This window comes from Leopardus geoffroyi, chromosome D4 (genome assembly GCF_018350155.1).
Source record: "Leopardus geoffroyi isolate Oge1 chromosome D4, O.geoffroyi_Oge1_pat1.0, whole genome shotgun sequence".
Lineage (NCBI taxonomy): Eukaryota > Metazoa > Chordata > Mammalia > Carnivora > Felidae > Leopardus > Leopardus geoffroyi.
The window spans coordinates 87,987,277-88,001,364 of NC_059342.1; the positions used below are offsets into that span (position 1 = coordinate 87,987,277).

The following is a 14,088-nucleotide window of genomic DNA, read 5'->3' on the forward strand; positions in this document are numbered from 1 at the left end:
GTTTGGGGAAGGGCAGTGCGAGGGGAGCCAGCTCTGTCTTGCATTTGGGACACCTGCTTCTCGCCTGTCCTTGCCTCTAACCAGCTGGCCACTGACCGTGAGCACCTGCCTTTCCCCTTCCGTCCCTTTGGCCCACAGGACAGAGCTCAGGAGCAGGGCCCCCATATCCTGTGGGAAGGCGCGACGTCCACGCGTTTTGCTTTTAGCACTAATGGCTTTGGTGGGGATGCGGACCCCCCCCCCCCCCCCCCGCCCCGCGAGTTCGGAGCTGGCTCTGCGGCTCCCCGCTGTCGACCCCAACTGGCTGAACTTGCCCAGCTCCGAGGACTTGTGGGTCTTTCCCCGCTCCGTTCCCAGGCGTAAAGCAACCTTGCAAATAGGGGTTGCGGTTGCCCAGCCCGGCCCCTGGCAGGCTGCTGGCACACGGGGCGAAGTCTAGCCCTTCTTTCTACCAACCCAGGCTCAACCGGTGGCTCCTTCGGTTATCACTCCCCTCCTCACACACCCTCGATGGCTCCCCGTTGCCTCCGGCACTGGTTTCCAAACCTCCCCTTTTAGCAGAGAGACTTTCCTCCTGCACCTATGATTGTAAAACGGTCGAATGCTGAGCAGCTCAGGTCGAGGCAGGGGTGAGGGGCAAGGCTGGCCTCCTGCCGCACCCTCCCCTCCTCCCCTCTTCTCCGAGCACAACAGCACACCGCTGGCAAACCATTAGCCAAAAGATAAGAAAGGTTTGGAGGTGGCCCACACATCTCCCACCCCTCCTTGGTTCCCACCCCTTCCTTGGCAGGCCTCCTGGGTCACGGGTCATGGCTACAAGGAACCTCCGCAGGGGAACCTACTCCCCAGGGGAGTCCCTACCTCCCTACAGAGGCACCTGCACGTGTCTGATTGATCACTACTGGAAGCCATGCTGGCCCCTGGGATACACAAGGCAGAAGTGCCCACCTTCAGAGAGCAGGAAGCTTCCAGGAGGGGCCTGGCACCCAGGAAGCGAGTACAAGGATAAGATGGTTGCCCGTGGCAACAAGTGCCACAAAACCAAAGAAGGAAGGACCGGGGGACATTAGTAGACCAGGTGGTAGGCTAGGGCCTCTCTGGGAAGGTGACAATGAAGCTGAGACCTGAAGGATGAGAAGGAATGCTGTGACACCAAGGACAGAGAACAAAGAATTTCAGAAGCAGGAACAGCAAGTGCAAAGGCCCTGGGGCTCTGTGTGCTCCTAGGCCAGAATGGAGGAATAAAGAAAAGCGTCCCATCAAGTCCCTCCACAAGAAGACAGGTCCGTGGATGTTCAGAGCAGCTTCCTCAGAGCCTGGGACCAGAAGCGAACTGGGACAGCCAGGACAGAAGGGACAAACAATGAAATAAACTGAGCACTGAGAAAAGGACAAGCTGGAGCGAAGCGAAGGATCTCGGAGATACGACGCTGAGGGACCGGAGCGCACACTCCCAGTGCGTTTGTGTAGACGGGCAAGAGTGTCTATGGTCATGGAGGTCAGACTCCCGGTTCCGCCTGGGGAGGGGGCGCGAGGGAACCCTCTGGAGGGCTGGGAACGTTCAGTATCTCGTTCGAGGTGGCGGTCATGCGGTGACACCGATGTGAGACAGTGCGGAGCCGTGCACGCAAAACGGGAGCATTTCAACCCGTGTAAAGTACACCTCAAGGAAGTATGGGCAATAAGATAGAGCGCGGTTGGCCCTATTTGGAAAGGAAAAAAGCCCACCTCAGCCCAGCCCACCTCGTCCACATCAGGAGGCATCTTGCGAGCCTCGTCTGAGGTCAGGTCCGGGGCTGACCGGACTGGAAACACAACCCAGACCCCATCTCTCCATCATCTACGTGAGCCTGCAGCCCCCACCCCCCACCACCACCCGCCCCTCTTTCCAGCTCCTTCCCCTCCCTCCTGGGGCCTGAGGCCTGGAGAGGTTCCAAGGGTGGGGACGGGGTGGACCCGGACACCCGCCATCCGGAATGTCGGGCTGGGCATTCCGGCACCTCCCGGAGCAGCTAGGCTGTAACCCGAGAGCCTTCGGTTAAGCGGATTTCTCCTGGGGCAGGACCCCCTCCGGTTCTGGAATGTGCAGCCTGGGGTGTGGGGGGCGGGGCCGGGAAGGGGTAACAAAGGGTGAAGCCGCTTTGAAATTCTGCTTCCTGCCCCCCCCCCCCCCCCCCCCCCCCCCCCCCGCCTTCCCCATACCCGCCCCCACCCCAGCCCCAGCCCCAGCACTGAACAAACAGGCTCTCTCCTCCGGGCCAGTCTTTGTTGGGAGTGGAGGGGGCCGGCCCCAAGCTGCCGGGGCAGCCCCAGACTGGGCTGGAGGGGCACCGGCCTACATCCTGACCCCCCACCCCGCACCCATCCTCTGGGCCGTCCTGCTCCCGCTGGCCATCACCCCAAGCTCACCCCCGGCTCCCCTGGGGCCAGAGCAGGAGACCCAGGGGCGCTCTTCTGCCACCTGATGGGGACCCTAATGTCCGGCCCACCCGTCAGGGCCCTGGGGGGAGGAGGCAGCGACTGAGGTCGTGGGATGCCATTACCTGCCACCCTGGGGGGGGACCTGCCGCCTGCTCACACCTCCTCTTGCGCACCCCGCTGACCGGGGCTTTCCTACAACTCCCAGAGTGCCATGGGGGTGGGACGAGGCTGTGGCCTCTGTGGGGGGCCCTGTCTGCAGATTGCCCCGGGCTGGTCCCACTCCCAAGTAAGAAAACTAGGGAGCAGAGGGGCATTGGTGACCGCCGGCCCCTCTCCTCCTTCAGACTTCTCCCAGGGTGAAGACAGGGCCAGCCACGCCGGAGGCTTGAGAGTGTTGACCTGCAGTCCACACACGATGACCTACACCCGTGATGACAGACGGGCACCCGTGGGCCACACGGACCTGCCTCCCACAGAGCTCCCAGGTCGGTCAGTGCTGCCAACAGTTGAAGCCCCCCGAGTGTCCTCTGGAAAGCCCAGCCCTGTGGTGGCTTCGGCCACTTTCCCAGGAGACGCCCTGGTCCACCCACCGCCCCACCGCTGAGGTCCCCAGCTCGGCCTCCCTCCCGTCTTCCTGTCCCTCCTCCCTGTCCTGAGAACCCACCTCCTTCCAGCCCCCTCCTCCCCCTCCTACCTCCCTTCTTGCCCTCCCATGGCTGAACCCCACCCTCGCCCCCCCCCCCCGCCAATTCCCATCTGCACCCAGTCCTAGCACGCCAGACTCTGCCAAGGCCACGGACAAGACCACCAAATGGCCCTTCGAACCTTTCCATCCACGGAGCCTGCTGCCCTTGGACGGGACCTCGGCCTCAGAGGCGCACACCCACTGGACCCCACGTGGGGACCCCTCGCTCCCTTCTCAGCCTGCACTTGAGGCCTCCCTCAGCCTCTCCTCACCCAACGGTCCACCAGCACTGCCCTGCCGAGGGTCAGGGGCTGGGGCTGGGGCTGGGGCTGGGGGCGGCGGGACAGCCAGCCCGTTGGAGGAAATCCCCAACCTGGTCTCTCAGTGAAAGTGAGCTCAGATGGTGCCATCCTGACAGCAGGGAATGTTCCAGAAGTTGAGCTGGGATGGGGTGGGGCCAAGAGGCTGAGGGGCCCTCCGCAGGGCACAGGACCCGCCAGATGTGGTCCAGCCACAGGAGATCTGCAGGGGTCCTCTGCGGCCTCACCTTCTCCAGGCAGCTTAGCCCATTTTACCTGGCTGAGTTGGGGGTCTCCTCTGTGCTCCCCCAGACCCCTGCGCTGACCACTCTGGGCTGTCCTTGTCTCCACTGCTCTGTCCTCACACCAGCCGGCACTCTAGGGTTCTGCTCATTGACAGGCGCAGGGAGATAAGGGAGCGAATGAACGAACAAACGAATGAATGAAAGAACGAACGAATGAATGAAGAGCCTTTCCACCAACTGCTCATTACAGGTTCCCCTATCCTTGCAGGTCACGCCCACCCTCCGGGGAGGAATTTGCTCCCTCCCCAGCCTTGTGCTGGTCATTAACTCAGTGCCTGGACCTGCCTGGTTAATGAATAATTAAGCTGGACAGGATCTGACCTCAGGCTGACCTTGAGCCTCCCCCAGGTCATCCCCGCCCTCCCGCCACCCTCCCCACCCCCCAGTCTGGATATGTGACCAATTCTGAGTGACCCTTCCCTTCCTCCCTGCTGCTGTGTTGGGCATCAGCATCACGGGGAAGTGCCAGGCGCAGAGAAGTCGTGGCCCTGCCCCTGGGGCCCTCCACCCTGCTCATGAGGCCACCCCCTCCCCGGGGACTCCCTTACTTCCACACCCTGTGCCAAAGCCCAGAAGGGGCAGAACTGAGCACAGGCACACGGGCCTCCAGCTGGGCTCTGTCCCTGATGCACTGAGCCCTCTGGGGCCCAGCTGTCCCCCACCCCCCTCCACCGGGCCTCGGATTCCCCGCCAGTCAAGCAAGGAGGATGGTTTTCGGCAGGACTACAGAGTGGCAATCCTCTACATGACGTCTACATTCCATGACGCCGTGGACACGCGTCGGTGTCATGACAGATCCCGACGAGACCTCGGAGACCACTGGGTTGTGTCCAGTGATGGCGCAAAATCACGCAGCAAGTTGGGGCAGGGCTGGGAGATGGCTGCTAGTCTCCTGAGCTGCGGTCCCGGCCTCCCTCTTTATTGAGCCTTGTCCACGATTCCATTCTATTCATCCATTCACTCATTCACGTATTCGTTCATTCAGCAGATATGTTGGGCTGGGCTCAGCATGAGGGGCCAAGGTCTCGCCCTCGGGGATGCCCCGCCTAGGGGACACGGTCATCCCAGGCAGGAGGTAATGGGGTCTGGGGAGCCACGACAGGGGCCGGGAGAGAAGCCAATAGATTTAAGAATTATTAGGAAGTAGGGGCGCCTGGGTGGCTCAGTCGGTTAAGCGGCCAGCTTGGGCTCAGGTCACGATCTCTCGGTCCGTGAGTTCGAACCCCGCGTCGGGCTCTGTGCTGACAGCTCAGAGCCCGAAGCCTGTTTCAGATTCTGTGTCTCTCTCTGTCTGACTCTCCCCTGTTCCTGCTCTGTCTCTCCCTGTCTCAAAAATAAATAAAACGTTAAAAAAAAAATTAAAAAAATTAAAAAAAAAATGAAGGAACCATGAGAGGACAATAGTCTGGTGCCATCACAGGGATGGGAATAGTGCCTGTTCCCAACAGCCAGACTGGTAAACTCAACATTCACGGGGCAGGGGGTAGAGCACTCAGGAGGGTGTCGCTTCAGAGATGGGGAAGAATTAGTCTCAGACCGAGCATTGCTAAAACCCACCTAACAAATCATCCAGCAAGACCCAAACGGATCAATTGGTTCCCAAGCAATTTACTGCTTTCCAGAACAAAACTCAAGAAGATTGATAAGAATACAAAAAATATCCAACATTCACAATGTCTGGTATCCAACAGAAAATTACCAGACATTTGGGCGCCTGAGTGGCTCAGTCGGTTAAGCAGCCTACTTCGGCTCAGGTCATCATCTCACGGTCCGTGAGTTCAATCCCCACGTCGGGATCTGTGCTGATAGGTCAGCGCCTGGAGCCTGCTTCCAATTCTGGGTCTCCCTCTCTCTCTGCCCCCTTCTGCTCGCGCTCTGTCTCTCCCTCTCAAAAATAAATAAACATTAAAAAAATAAAAAAGAAAGAAAGAAAGTTACCAGACATCTTCTTTGACAAAACACCAAGTGGAGAATGATGCTGGTGCCACGGGAGTGGCCTGGAGAGCCCAGGCCTGTGGCTTCCACAGAGGCTTCGGCAGCAACATGTGGGGCCGGAGACATGGCCATGGTCAGGGCTGGGCCAGGACCACGGAACTCACAGAGGAAACACCAAGGACAAGGAGTGGATCTCCATCAACAAGCTGAGCCAACTGGTCAACATCATGAAGATCGAGGCCCTGAAAAAGATCTCTCTCTCCTCCCTGCCCATCAAGGAATCTGAGATCATTGACTTTTTCCTGGAGACATCCCAGGAAGTGATGAGGTTTGAAGCTTTGAAAATTATGCCTGTGCAAAAGCAGACCCAGGCTGGCCAGAGGACCAGGTGCAAGGCATTTGTTGCCATCGGAGAGTACAAAGGACACGTAGGTCTGGGTGTTAAGTTCTCTAAGGAGGTAGCCACTGCCTTCCATGAGGCCATCGTCCTGGACAAGCTTTCCACCATCTCATGTGGCGAAGCTACTGGGGGAACAAGATCGGCGAGGCCCACACTGTCCCATGCAAGGGGACCAGACCCTGTAACTCTGTGCTGAACGCCTTATCCCCTACACCAGGGGCAGGGGCAGTATCTCGGCCCCTGTGCCCAAGACGATACTGATGATGGCAGGCATTGACGACTGCTACCTCTCCACCGGGGGCTACACTGCCACCCTGGGCCACTTCACCAAGGCCACTTTTGATGCTATTCCCAAGACCTACAGCTACTGTGCCCCTGACCTCTGGAAAGAGATGGTATTCACCAAGTCTCCCTATCAGGAATTCACTGACCAGCTTGCGAAGACGCACACCAGAGTCTCTGTGCAGAAGACCCAGGCTCCAGCTGTGGCCACCACATGGTTTTACACAAGAAAAATAAAGTGAATTAAAACCCATTAAGAAAGAAAGAAAGAAAGAAAGAGAGAGAGAGAGAGAGAAAATTACCAGACATACAAAGAAGCACGAAAAATGATCTGTAAAGAAAAGAATAATTAAGCAGTTGAAACTGACCCAGCACTGACACAGATGTTAGAGTTAGCAGAGAAGGATTCTAAAACAGTTTTTATAACTGTATTTTATATTTTCAAAATGTGAAGTAGACGTTAAGATATCAAAAAAGATCCCAATTGAACTTAGAAGAGTTGAAACATACAATGTCTGAGATGAAAGGTATACTTAATGGGATTAATGGCAGATTAGACAAAACAGAAGAAAAGATTAGTGAGTTGAGGCGCCTGGGTGGTTCAGTCGGTTGAACTTCCGACTTCAGCTCAGGTCGTGATCTCTAGGTTCATGAGTTCAAGCCCCGCATCAGGCTGACTGCTGTCAGTGCAGAGCCCTGTTCAGATCCTCTGTCCCCCTCTCTTTCTGCCCCTCCCCTGCCTCTTCTTCTTCTCTCTCTGTCTCTCTCAAAACTAAACATGTTTAAAAACAAAAAAAGATTAGGGAGATTGAAAGCATAGCAGGAAAAAACTATCCAAAATGAAACAGAAAAAAAAATTTTTTTTTTCAATTTTAAAAAGAGAGAGAGGGGGTACCTGGGTGGCTCCGTGGATTGAGTGTCTGACTTCGGCTCAGATCATGATCTCACGGTCCGTGAGTTCAAGCCCACATCAAGCTCATTGCCGTCAGAGCAAAGCCTGCTTTGGATCTTTCCTCCCCCTTTCTCTCTGCCTCTCCCCCACTCATGCTCTCTCAAAAATAAATAAACCTCGAAAAATTAAAAAGAGAGAGAGAAAGCGGAAGCCGGGGAGAGGGGCAGAGGGAGAGAGAGAGAGAGAGAGAGAGAGAGAGAGAGAGAGAGAGAATCTTAAGCAGACTCCGCACTCACTGCAGAGCCCAATGCAGGGCTCCAGCCCATGACCCTGGGATCAAGACCAGAGTCGAAATCAAAAGCTGGACGCTCAACCGACTGAGCCACCCAGGTGCCACACACACACACAAATTTTCTAGTGGAAAGAGCATCAGTGAGCTGTAGGACATTTCCAAACAGCCTGATGCATTGGTATTTGGAGTCCAAGAGGAAGGGGGAAAAAAGAACAGAAAAAAAAAACACTGGAGGAAATGGTGACTGCTGTGTTTCCAGACTTAAAAAAAAATGCATGTCCAAGAAGCTCAATGAGCCCCAAGTGCAGACACTTGGTGACTGATTGGATGTGGAGGGTAAGGAAGGAGAATCAGGCAAGGGTGAGGTCCCAGCTTCCTGCCCGGGAGCCGAGGGCTGGGGTACCACCCGCTGAGCGGGAGACGCGTGGGGTGGGATGGACCCGTGGGGGGCCGTGGGGACACGGTGACAGCAGACATGATGGGTGTGGCGTTGAGAAGGCAATGACCTGGAGGTGGGAGTCCAGGAGCCCGTGGACGCGGTGGGCACTTCCAGGGAGGGCACCCGCCCTGGCCCACCCTCAGTTCATCAAAAGGCAAAGCCAGAAGAGCCAGCAGGGGAGATCCAAAGGGCGTGGCGTCGGGGGGGCGGGGGGGGGGGGGGGGAAGCTGTCTTGAGGAGAGCTTGGTCTAACGTGGCCATGACCTCACTAAGAGGTGAAGCCTGGCGAGGCTGGCTTGGGTTCCTCTGGGCCCTGGGCTGGCCCTAGGGCAGGACTGGCCCACAATATTATACAGAAAGTGATAGACGTGAGGGGTCCCGGGCAGGAGCAGGACCTATAGGACAGGGCTTTCTGGAAGGGACGGGGTGGGGGGCTGGCCAGCGCAAGCTACTTCTCAGGAGCGAGAGGGCTCTCTGGGCAGCAGGTGGGGTGGAGGCGGGGGGTGACTGCGTTTCCAGCTTCAGAGGCACAGCCCCGCAAGCCGTGACCACAGGTGGAGAGGACCGCAGTGCAGGGCAACCGGTGGACCCCCGCGATGACAGCGTGGACGAAAGGAAAGGCCAGCGTGTGGGCCCGCGGGTCCTCGTGGTGCCAAGGAGGGTTCCTCTGAGCGGGGAGAGGAGGCCCCCAAAGACTTCCAGAGACGAGTAGCTCTACCTGGGGTGAGTAGTGACCCCAGGGACGGGGGTGCAGGAGCCACAAGGGGGGGGGGGGTGAGTAAGTTGCGGGGGCGGGGGGAGCGGTGCACAAGGAGGCACGCGGTGGTGGGCGGAGGGGCATCCCGGACTTAGGTGAGGGATCACAGTGAGAGAGAGGGAGGGAGAGCGAGGGAGCGCGCGTGCTGGTTTCCTGCACGCGGGCTCCGTTTCTGCCACCTGAGGAAGGTGATTTGCGCAGCTCTGGTTGCCTAGGAGGGGACCCCCGGCCCAGCCCCAGCCTGGGCCTTGAAGCCGGGGCTGCAGGATGGCGAGAGAGCCAAGAGGAGCCAGACCCCACGGCCTGGCCGCCGGAGCCCCCCACGGCCTGAGCAGAGGCTGGGGTGCAGGTGCAGGGCGGCTGAGGCTGGCCTCCGAAAGATCAGAAGCTCCTGAGAGCCTCCCCTGGCAGGGGACCCTGTAGGGGTGAGCCCTCCGCCCGCTCATCAAGGCCACCTGCTGTCTCCTGCCCCCCCCCATCAGCCCTGGAGGCCATTTCCTGGACCCCAACTGGGCGCAGGGGGGCGGCTGGGCGGTCCTGGCCGGCTTCTGCCTCCCTCTTCATCATCCCCTAGCAGGCAAGCCGCAGCCAAGCGCTGCCCTTTTCTCTCTGTTCTCCAGGGCTCTGCCGCCATATCCAAAGCACCCACCTCCCCACGGCAGTGTGCTGTGCTCCCAAGCGAGGGTGGGATTGCACACCCCCGCACGTAGGCTTGGAACGTGCGCGGGGGCCAACACAGACACAGACACGGGCACAAACATAAGCAGCCTCAGAAACGTGCGCGCGCGCGCGCGCGCGCGTGCGCTGGGGAGCGTCCCCTGCGCCGACGTTCACACGCAAGCACGGAGGGGGGGCGGAAATGAAACCACATAGGTGGGTGTGCAAAACATGGGTACGTGCATCCCCGTGTGCGCCAGGTGCGTGCACCCACAACGCCAATGCACCTCAAATGTACAGGCACGCACGCATTCCGTACACATTCACGCAACTCCACGCGCCCCGTGTGCTTCCAAGCGTTCCCAGAGAGGTGCGCCCACGCGCGCAGGTGGGCACCGAAAACCAGGTGCAAACAGATACACACAGGCACATACAAGATGCACATACAAACATGTGCCAAGGCGCACATCTACGTAAGCGCATGCGGGCATATGAGCAGGTGCATGGTTATTCACGCAGACACGGAGTGACTCACGCTCATACGTAGCAATAATACACACGCGCCCACGTACACCGTGCACAGACTTGTACACATACAAAGACGTACTTGCGAGGATGTATGTGTCTCCATAAATTCCTGCATGCTTACGAACGCCAGCGCTCGCGCACATTCCTAGAGACATACACAGATATCTGCACGCTCCGCGGAAAGCTTCACGTGCTGGTGAAAGGGCAGAGCGCCCCTCTGGTTCACAGCTACATCCCTGATGCCCAGCACAGGGCCTGGTGTACAGGGATTTGCTAAGCGGAACATCGGGGAACAGCCTTGGCAAAGGCTCAGAGGCAGGAGATTCCTGAGGACTGGCCAGGAGTCTCATGGGACTGGGTGGGGATAGGATGGGACTGGGTGGCCAAGGCTTCCAGTGGTCGACTGGGGAGGGGGTGTTCAGGGCCAGGTCCCTCCTCGGCTTCACCTCCCTCCCTGCACCCCGCCTCCCCTCCATCCCCACTCACACTCCCCCCACGCCCCCTCACATTGTGCTGACAGCAGGTGCGGTCAGATACCGGCAGGGGGGCAAAACATAGGGCAGGAGGGAGAGGGGTCACAGGAAACACATGGCCTTGAGGCCAGGTAGGCAGGTCCTGGACCCACAGGCAGGTCACAGGGTGAGGACTTGATTCTCCTGGGAGCCCCCAGAAGCACATTCTAGGCCATCCGCTATATGGATCTTTACAAAGCGAGTCCACTTGTATAACCAGCATCTATCTAAATAAATAATAAATAATAAATTAATAAATAAATAAATACAACATATCCCACTCTCTAGAAGGCAGGGAGGGTCTTTTTTTTTTTTTTTTAATGTTTATTTTTGAGAGACAGGGACAGAGCATGAGCAGGGGAGGGGCAGAGAGACAGAGAGGGGGGAGGCACGGAATCCGAAGCAGGCTCCAGGCTCTGAGCTGTCAGTACAGAGCCCAACGCGGGGCTCGAACTCAGGGGGCTCGAACGCACGCACGGACTGTGAGCTTTGTTTTCCCTTGTAGCCAGCAAGGAGACACTCAGCTCAGGACCCCTTTGCCCTGGGCCACCACGCCCTCATCTTCTCACGTTAGCCAGGGTCCCAGCAGCCCCCATGGGTGAGAGGCAGGGACAGTTCGTCAGCCCCCACCCTGTGGTCCTGCCTCTCCTCCGCATCAGGCCCAGGCTCCTGTGGCCAGCCGAGGGGTCACCATCTCCCCTATCGGGGGAGAGACCTTGTTCCAGATCTTGAGCAGCACCTCTGGAGCCCCCATTTTGGAAGCCAGGAAAGCTGGGGGGAAAGAGCACAGAGCCCTTGAGTGTCTATGCTGGCCCACCCCTTTGAGCCTCTTGTTGACACGGCCCAAGGCCCCATGGCTTTAAGGAAAGACTCGAACTCAGGGCCGACCCACTCCAAACCCATAGCCCCTTCAGCAGCGGAGATCACGACCATTATTTTACAGATGAGGAAACTGAGGCTCAGAGAGACCAAGAACAGAACCAAGACTCCCATGCAGGCGTTTTGAATGCCAGGCTTCCGGTTGTGGGGCTGAACTTGACCCCGGCATTCCCCTGCTCAAAGCCCTCCCCATTCACTCAGGACAAACCTCCTTCACAGGTCCCGAGCCCTCCATGGCCTGACCCTGACAACCTCACCCACCTCTCCTGCCCACTAGCACACTGGTCCTTCCCAGATCGATGACCCCAGTGCCTTTTGGACTCCAGGTATCGATATGCAGCTGTCATGGGGCTCGGTACTCGTCTTGCCCCAGGAGAGGAGAGACAGGCGCTGTCTCCTTTCAGCTTCGCCCACTGTGCACAGCACGCTTCCTGGCACACAGTAGGTGCTCAGTGGAGGGATGAGTGAGCCTGTGGCAGGCTGGCAGGCAGGGGAAGGTCAGCAGAGGGAAGGCTGGTAAGCACAAACAGGGGCCTGATGCGGAGGGATTTGCTAGGTGGAACATCGGGGAACAGCCTCAGCAAAGGCTCAGAGGCAGGAGACTTCTGAGGACTGGCCAGGAGTCTCCTGTGACTGGATGAGGATAGGATGGGACTAAGTGGCCAAGGCAGGAGTGGCTCCCACCCTCTGCACCTCTGTGTAGGAGGTCTGGGCTTGGGACAAGGACTTGCCCAAGATCACAAGCTGGTGAGTGGACAGGCAGGATTAAAACTCAGATCCTCCCCAGCCCCCAGCCCCCAGCCCAGTTCCGGGTTGGGAGACCCTTCCCTCCTCACCCCCCTTCCCCTCTCTCTCTCTCTCCTCTCTCCCTCCTTCCTAGAGGATGCAGGGCCAAACTGCCCTAAGACGGGGGGGGGGGGGGGGGGGGGGGGGGGGGGGGGGGGGGGGGGGGGGGGGGGGGGGGGGGGGGGGGGGGTTGGAGGTCCCTGACCTTCAGCTCTTTCCTCCCTGACCACACCCCTAGCCCAGGCTCTGGGATATGTCAGCACCCTGCTGAGAAGAGCCCACCCCCCTGGGGTGTCCCCTCTGAGAGCTGTGGCTTTGTAGAGTCCTGGGGCCACTAGCTCACTGTGTGGCCTCCTGGGGCCACTAGCTCACTGTGTGGCCTAGATGAGGCGTTCTCCCCTCTCTGAGTTCCGCTTTCTCATCTACAAAATGGGAATAAGACACATCTCCTAGAGGCGCTGGGGAGAATCGGTGGTATAAACTCAAAATAACCCCCCAACACGCTCCGGGCAGCCACAAACGCAGGCGCTTCTCACGAACCCTCTCGTAGCCTCTCGGTAAGCAAGACGTAGGAACGACCCTGGTTTATAGAGGAGGAAACTGAGGCTCAGAGAGGTCACGCCACCTCCCCAGGCAGCAGGGCCCCCGAAGCCGAGCTTCCAGGGGCGGGAGTGGCTCCCACCCTCTGCACCTGCCGCCCTCCCTCCGCGGGAGCCACCCTGCCCCGCCCTCCTCTCCCCTCCCGTCCCCCCCCCCCCCCCCCCCCCCGCCAGCGTCGGCCCTTCCTCGGGGCCAGCTCGAGGGCTCCCCCGAAGCAGGGCCCGCGGGCGGGGTGGCCGAGTGAGCGGGGACGCGGGCAGTGGGAGGGGGCGCCTGCCCCGCGCGCCGGCCGACGTGGGTCGATACTGCGGCGGGATGAATGGGAGAGGCGAGCCGGGCGGCGGGGAGGGAGGGGGGAGGGGGAGGGGGCAGAGGAGGAGCGGGAGGGCCGCCCCCCTCGCCCCCCCACCCCCACCCCCGCCGGCGGGCCGGCCCGGGTGTGCCGCCGTCAGCGCCGAGCGCGGCCCCGCGGCCCCGCCGAGGGATCGATAACTAATTTCACCGCAGCGGCCGCCCCAGTTTTTTCCCGATAATTGTGCGCCGGCAGCTGCGAGCGAGGCCCCCGGCCCGGCGCGCGGCCCCCGCCCGCGCCCGATCAATTGACATCGCCACCGGGCGGCAGGAAAACTCATTTTTCTCTCCCTCCCCGGCTCCCGGTGGGCGCGGGCTAAGCCCCGCCTCGGGCCGGGGGCTGGGAGGGGAGGGGCGGGGCGGGGGGCACGAGGGGAGGGCCCAGGGCGTGGAGTGGCGGGGCGGGGGGGCGGGGGGCGCAGGCGGGAAGGAGGCTCCCGGGGAATCCGAGGAAGCCGGAGGGGAGGGCGTGGGGGGTGCCTCAGTTTCTCCACTCTACGCCTAGGGGCGTGGCCGACGGCCTCGACGCAGGGCCGGCCCCGCCCCCTTCGCTGTTTCCAGAGCGAGAGGGCGAAGCCACCCCTGGCAGCTGGGTTGGAAGGGCTGAGCGCGCGGGCGCCGGGGCCCGGACGCTGGGCTTCGAACCCGGTCTCCAGCGCTTACAGCCGTGACCTTGGGCTCGGTCCTCCCTCTGGGCGCTGCCTCTCTGAGCCTCAGTTTCCCCGTCTTCCAAAGGGGCCCGACAGAGTCCGGGGCACGCAGAGCTGTTGATCAGAGGCAGCGGGGCGGTGCACATCAATGGTGGCTCTCAGCGAGCGAGTGGGGAGGAAATCAGCGGTTACTAAGCACCTACTGTGCGCCAGGCCCGTTGGAGGCGTTGGGGACAGACGAAAATCCCTGCCCTCGTGTTCTCGTGAGGCGATGCACGATAGATATAATGTATAAGCGACGTAAACAGTGAGAAGATACAGGACGAGTGGGATAGGGGATGGGAGAGAGGGAGAGGCCCCTTGGCAAAGCTCTGCGCTGCCGGCTCTCAACCTGCTGCTGCTCAAGGTCGCAGGAAAC

General features: G+C 59.9%; 1 pseudogene; it reads left to right on the plus strand.

Moving 5' to 3' along the window:
• Positions 1-5,383: 5,383 nt before the first annotated feature.
• LOC123592752 lies at positions 5,384-6,596 on the plus strand (annotated as a pseudogene).
• Positions 6,597-14,088: the final 7,492 nt, after the last annotated feature.